Here is a 7,600-nt window from a genome sequence, read left to right as displayed (position 1 = left end):
TTTAGTTCAACATCTTAACCAATAAACCAGTTACTGATAATCACTTGATACCTCATTAACCAAATAATTTAATATCATCTGATCAAAATGATGAATAAACCTTTAGATATGTAAAGAAGAGAAAACATATTCAGAACTGTGAATTCCTATTTAAAGTGACAGAAATCTTTCATAAACCTGAATAATTACACTATCCTAAGAACTAGGGAGTTTATAGAGTAGAATATTATGAAGAGTTTGTTAAAGCATGGGGGAGTATTGAAATGATTATCCGTGAAAAGTATATCATAAAAAAATGAAAGATTTATTTATGGATTATTAAGCGGCTGAAAATACATACAGAGTAGGCTAGTTGATAATATATATAGGATTTGGAGGTATTTTTCATGTGAACTGATATCAAATAAAGAATGAGCTAAAACGAAGGAGCATTAAATATCTCTTGTCTGAGGATGAAAGAAAATATTCGAAACTTCAAGACAGCATGTTATCATTCAGCTACAGAATATTGTGACTATGATTAGTAATTGATTCAATTACTTCCAATTTCATTCGTTTAAATTCATGACTATCAACGAGTATATCGAAAGGCTTTTTTGGAAACTGGTGCGTGATTTGAACTGCTTGATTACCTAATAAGGAGCTTATGAATATTTTTTAATTCATAAATAATTGTAATCATAACTTGATACTGATGATGCCACTATTTGATTAAAGTTGGGAAGTATATGCTTCCGACTGAGACCTGTTGACTAAATGGTATGTATCTACATTGTCTAATTATAATGTAGCTATCATGAATGGCATATTATTTGTTTGAAGAAAGGACTTTCATAATATGGTTTACAAGGAGAACGAATTACAAAGGCATTAAAAAAGAAACACAAGTCATTTTAACCACGAGAAATTAACTAGACATTTTGGTTAATTCTGGTGTATTATGAACTAATTAAATGGATTTCATCTTAGTTTCTTAATGTAATCGTTTCCTAGTAATATTTATTTATGGAATCGTACATCACATAGATTTAAACACTAAAATTTCCTGTATATCGAGTTATAATGAAAATCTTCTGACAATGAAAATTGAACTATTAGAACTGCTCACCATCTGTGCTATTTAATCACTTATGAATTTTTTTTGTTTCACACGATATAAATGCTCTAAATTTCCTAAATAATTATCATTTCTCTGATGTTTCCAAAACAAAGTTCTTGATTTTCATTTCTTGGTTAGAACATCAGTTTATAATTTTGTTGTGCTCCCAAAGGGGTTCTAAAGGCGGAAAATTAATTTACAGAATATATCAGTATATAGTTGTGGAGATCGGTGAGTTTAGATTGATATCATGAATGGATTAGTGTTAGACCACCATTATTAATTATCATGTGCTCACCAGTGAATAGCTTCAAGATGGATTCCTTGGAGTTCTAGTGAGAAGCCGTGACTAGTGGAGTTCAACCGTGCCTGTTGTGAGGCATTTACTCACTGAAGACAATGGTAGATGGTCGTGTAATATTGTGAATTGGTTAAAGTTAAACATTAACACCGATGAATGCCTCCCGGCTCAGCGGTTTAGAGGTTAAGCGTTCGCACGCGGAACCGAAGGTCTTAGGTTCGAGTCTCTTTGGTGTAGGATCATGGGTGCGCACTTCCGAGGAGTCTAGTACTAGGACTGGACGGTCGTCTATTACTTCCATGTCTTCAATGGTGGTCTAACATTACATCAATCTAAACGTATTGAATATATCTTTAAAATGTTATTTAAAAAATCAATCTTTCTCAAGCAAAATGTCGTTAACTAATTGTGTTAACCTACACTCATTGATTTGGTCTACACAGTGTTAAGGTCACTCTATTTGATAAAAGAAAACTATTTGCAATCCGAAAAAGTTTATTGGTTTTAACAAACTATCTAACTATCTTATAGTTAATAAGAAATTAGTGAAATTCTCATTCTAAATGATAATTATAAATATTCTTGTTATTCATTTATGACTATAGTTAAATCTAACCTTGTACAAACAAATGTTTCATGACAAAAACTACCAAGTGACAGTGGGATAATTTGATAATAAAATTTGATAAATTGAAGTTCTAAGTATTTCAGTCTTAACCAAGATCTTTTCAATTTGGAAATCTTTCGGGGTGGATTCGTGTTTGCAATACATTTTGTGAACACCTCATAAAATTCGAATTCAGAACTATTTGAAATGAGGATCTCGGCAAATTACAAAGGGGTAGAGAGTTTGTTTAACATTTCTCTATCAAAATACTTGATAACAAAACTTTTGTGTTAGAATACAATAGTCGTAACTGGCAACAAAATTAGGCATCATCAAGAAGTATTCAATTAAATATTGATAGTCAATAAAGTGTAAACTATATGGGTAAGCAGCAAATCTGAACAGTCAACAATCGGCAGAAAACGAAAAATAAATACTATTCAGTATTGCGATTAAAAGCATATCTAAACTCTAACAAATCATTGTATGAAAAAGTAATGATTTATTATTCAGTAATATTATAGTCAGATAAATGTTTTATCAACCGTTCTATTTTGTCATTTTTAAAGAAATAACTTGAAATCCTTTAACTTAATCTGAATTCATGCAATTTTCAGTATCATGTGATTGGTAACAATTTGAAAGACAGATCTTAATTATTGATATCAAAGTTGGGTGATATTTATCATATGAAGATTTTATGAACGTATCTGATAATTGATTCACCTTCAACACTGAGAAATCTATACATATGGTGAGAATACTCTCTAAGTTTAGCAAATAATTACATCACTATTTCTGCTTGCCGAGTTCTATTCTATCCGTTTATTAATTTATCACACTACTATTCATATTGCACTTAAACGTAAACAAAACAATGGCGTGAATAAGAATGTGAAATAAGTAACTATCAGGTCTTTAGCTGAACTCTTTAGCATACATTTTAGGAAGTAAGTTTTACAAATGAAATGTGTAAATAAGTTTTATAATTGTTGATTTAAACAAAATCGATTAATCCTGATTTCGCTATTTAGGTACAGTTGTTATAGAGGAATTGGTTTTTTTAACAGTATCAGTAATATGAGCAAAGATGGATAGTAGCTAGCGGGAAAATTCAGGACGCGCGTTTCCCCCTGTTTGGGACTCGTCAGCTGGATGTACCTGCATCCCAGAAATGATGTTCACTCTGAGACTCGAACCCAGTACCTTTCGCTTCAAACGCTATCGCGTTATCCGCTCAGCTACTAAATCCTGATAGCCACTTGCTTGTGCAGTAGGGTGAAGTTTAAATTCACTTAGTACTGTTTGTTTGAATCTTCCCATTGATGTTTAGGACTGCAGGTGTATCCAGCTGACAAGTCCCAAATAGGACGAAACGTGCGTCCTGGATTTCACTGCTAGCCACTGTCCATCTTTGCTTATAATGCTTGTGAATGACGGCTACATGGAGGCAATACGCACAGTATGCACATATGCCAATAAGAGACTGACCAGTTGCAGTCTCCAGCATCAATGGGAAGATACGAACGAACAATACTAAGTGAAGTATGAGTAATATTTTGTGTTGGTTGTTTGAATCTGCTCATCAATATTTAGGACTGTAATAAATCATTCTCTGCTGCTAGCCGCCAATCATCCCTGCCTATAATATTCGTATTTTCTTACTCTCTAGTAAGATTGTCTGTTTAGACTAAAAGTTTGAGAAAGATTTTCCTCTTTCAGTAAACACAATATTTTTAAAGCATATAGAATCAGATAATTGTGTAAACTTTTTATATTTGAGTTTATAATTTCAAGTGTGTAAAAACGAAGCCAAAATGTATTCAGGCACTTCAAAAAAATCTAAAGGGTGTGGTATTAAGTCTGTCGATTTACAGAACAAATTTATTGGGGTATGCATCTTGAGTTATTTAAAATTGGAAATTTGAACCGTCAGGTACTTGCTTACTGGTTTGAAGTTATTGTGATAAATGGGATTTTCTCAAGTTCTTGATCAAATCACGTGTGATTGTCTATGCAATCTGTGGAAAACTAGACTGGGAAAAAACAGCTGTAACATGTCTCCAAATATTTAATGATTACTCAGCTAATGTAAATTTGTATTTAAAACCATCTTCTGATCCTATAAAATACCTCATAAAAGCATTTCAATGAAGAATGCATCTTGGTGTAATTAACAATCAGGTTTAATCATTCTAAGATTAATAACTGACCATGAGGTGATTGAAACATTTCTTTGAAATCATGGACCATCTCAGTTGTCTAGACGTTGTGCGTTCGCACTCGAGACCGAATCCTGAGTCTGAGTCCCTCGTACAGGATCGGGGGATGCACACTTATAAGGAGTTCAATACTAGAACAAAACGGCCGTCCAGTGATTGTAGGTTTTCAATGCTGACCTAACATGAGCCGCTTCGTGGTTTCAACGAAATTCAACAAACCACAGAACTTCAAACTAAACCACTTCTGTTTTCAACAATAACGTCACTGATATAAATATTTTTTCATTTTTATAAAGACAACTCGGCATTGTTTAGTGAAAATTAATATTTACCTAATATTTTGTTCATTTTTTTAACTAGAAATATGAAATGACAACGAAATTCTATGCAACAAATATATTTGTGATTTGAAATTCAGTGATATATCATTCGTTTGGTGGACATTTTACTATCATATTAGAGACTTGATTAAACCTTTACTAGTTTGTCAATATAGTATGATAGTTTCTTAAACTTTCTTGAAAAATCTTTTATCAATTCATCCTATTACATAGTTTACATTTCACTTTAAATAATTTATTCATTTTATTCAACTTAATCGAGTGAATATTATCATTTCAAGTCTTATTGTAGTGAACAAGAACACGAGTGGGGACAATCGAATGTATTTTAGCACAACATTACCGAATATCTCATTAAAATATGAGAACCATATAGTGAACAGTTAATTTATAAAATAACAATCAATTGTCTCAATTTGAGTGTTTTTTCTGCAAATACCCGTCCATAGTTTTCGATTATAATTGTTCATGCATGTGCGTACTAATTGCGTGCCGTTCCCGTTCTCTCCTTATCGATATTCTACTGAAATACATTCAATCCCCGACCATTACCATTTACTACTTGTGTGGATATCAGTAACCCACACAACATCATGATCTAATGATAAATGATTACAGACTAGTGTAGACAAGTAAAATATACTTGAATCGATTGTCATAGAATTTTCTGTTTTACTTTCATTAACTGTTTTTCATGCAAAATCACTACATATTCAGTTACTTTATATTGACTTAAATTATAAATATTTACAGAAGAAAACCTTTTTTTCATAGTTTCTTTTTTCGTTTTTTCTAAAGATTATTCATACATCATGAATATAATGATTAACAACAATAAAGAATAAACTACACATTGGACTGTATAAATACACTATTTTTATAAAAAAAAATACAATTACTTATTTATAAAAGAAATGTAATATGAAAAATATCATGGATCATTTTATTTTATAAAGAATAAAAATCAATTAATCAATAATCATTCAAGAAAAAAATTTTAATTTCTTTTTTTTATTATCAATCAATATGATCATAGTGATTATAGTTAAACACATGATGGATTAATTCAGTATTAAAAATAAAAAAAATTTTTCTTTTTTTTTAAAAATAAAAAAAAATATATTTTACAATAATATGATTAAATCACATTCTTTTTTTCAAAGGGTTAAATAAAAAAAATAAACCAACTAAAATATTTTATAATAAATAATTAATGAAATTTACACAAAAATAATTTTTTTTTTGTTTTTTTTTCAAAAAAATTTTGTAACTAGTTTTCATCACGAATGAAATAAAGTTAAAGAATTAATTAGAAAAAATGATAATTGAATAAAATGAGATAACTATTTCATGATTGTTTAAAACTTTCAAACATTCAGTATAATGATGACCTAACACATCTGATCTAAAGAGTATGATATTATTGAAGAATAAAGTTGAAATTTAATAATCTAACTACTAAATTTAATTACTGATATCATGTAATTTCATCAAATGAATAGATATTTTCATACACTAGAACTTTTGATAGATGATTTCTTATTTAAATCACACGAGTGTCATTATATATCTCTTACGACCAAAAGAGTTTATTGATTACACCTGTAATTGTGACTGTGAATGATTTGAGCTTGACTAGAAATTTTGCATTTAAGATTTAAGAAAGGTTTTGTTAGGTGAGTGATGACTTTTACACAATCTTCGTCCAGGGTTTTATACGGTTTCTCCCCCCTTTGCAACTTAATATTGTTGTCTTATAGAATTACTTATATAATTTTTAATATAAATCGTGGGTTCATTTTGTACTAAACTTTATTAAAAATATTTTCGAAACTATAAACATTATGAGTGAACGTACAACATTTAATTAACAATGACAATAAATCCGCAATGCTCCAGGTAACCTGAAATGTTCAGTAGACATTTTACTGTAGTAGTACACAAAACCAGTAGTGTAGTACAATTACATACAATGTCAAAACATATTCATAAAAAAACAGTTCATCAGGAAAAATTGATCATTAAATCCATTGATACAAATGTTAAAAAAAATTATTAACTACAAACATACAGGCTTTTCATTTTCTAACTATTCTTGATGATAAAATTAAGGAAGTGATGTAGATTTTGCATAGTCAATATAAATGTTGGTTTATACACCTCAAAGGGTGAGAAGATTAGGGAAAACTAGAAAGCTGAAATAATCGGCCGAACGAAGCCTTAGGTCAACTAGAAATGTGTGAGATTATCTAATGACTAAATGACTTACAATGGGTGAATTCATATAATCTTTATTACTAACTGTATATTTTCATTCATTCATATCTTCTTTCATTTGTTGGTGTTATCATCATCTTAATGACAGATATGACATAATAAAGCTATGCCAATTTATGCAATATTCCCTATGAATGTTTTGCCTTGTATTGTTCTCTGGAACGTTTCACATTTTATATAAAATCACTTATGAATTAATAATTCTTTTGCCTCCGAATGATTCAAAATTCTTATATTTCTCAAATTACTATGATATAAAAATTTAATTAGATCTAGATTTATTTACATTTCTCCGAATATATTCTTGATCAAATAAAATGTCCACTTAGGAACAATATGATCAAATTATTCCCTTTTCATTATAATGTAAACTTATCTGAAGTAACATATCCAATAACTTTAGTAGTGAACTGTGTTTTTTACTGAACATTTCTGACATTTTTAAAAATAGAATAACACATTCTGATTTCACAAAACCTGCTAGCTTCTTGAAATCATGATGTAGGTTGAAGGCTCTGAGGATTGTGTTTATGTCAAATGGGTTTCTGAAATAATAAAATAGATGAATATGGTGTCAATTGATAGGTTTTAGAATAGTGTCGTGTAAACAAGGGAGAATTAGTTGAGAAAGTGAATTGTTACCAACATAGGCACCTGAATAAGCTTAAGTCAAAAACGAGATCACTATCCAGAAAAATATGTATCTAGTCTAATAAGATAACATGATCATATGCAAAACCTTAAACATAAAAA

The 7,600-nt window shown here is 29.8% G+C and overlaps 1 non-coding gene across 1 annotated transcript; it reads right to left on the bottom strand.

The window, feature by feature from the left end:
• Positions 1-3,186: 3,186 nt before the first annotated feature.
• Positions 3,187-3,258, bottom strand: Smp_tRNA_02347_Pseudo_TTG.1.1. The gene has a single exon. It is a non-coding gene (tRNA).
• Between the last annotated feature and the right edge of the window lie 4,342 nt (positions 3,259-7,600).

The sequence above is a fragment of the Schistosoma mansoni genome, chromosome 1 (genome assembly GCF_000237925.1).
Source record: "Schistosoma mansoni strain Puerto Rico chromosome 1, complete genome".
NCBI lineage: Eukaryota > Metazoa > Platyhelminthes > Trematoda > Strigeidida > Schistosomatidae > Schistosoma > Schistosoma mansoni.
This window is presented reverse-complemented; position numbering and strand designations above follow the sequence as displayed.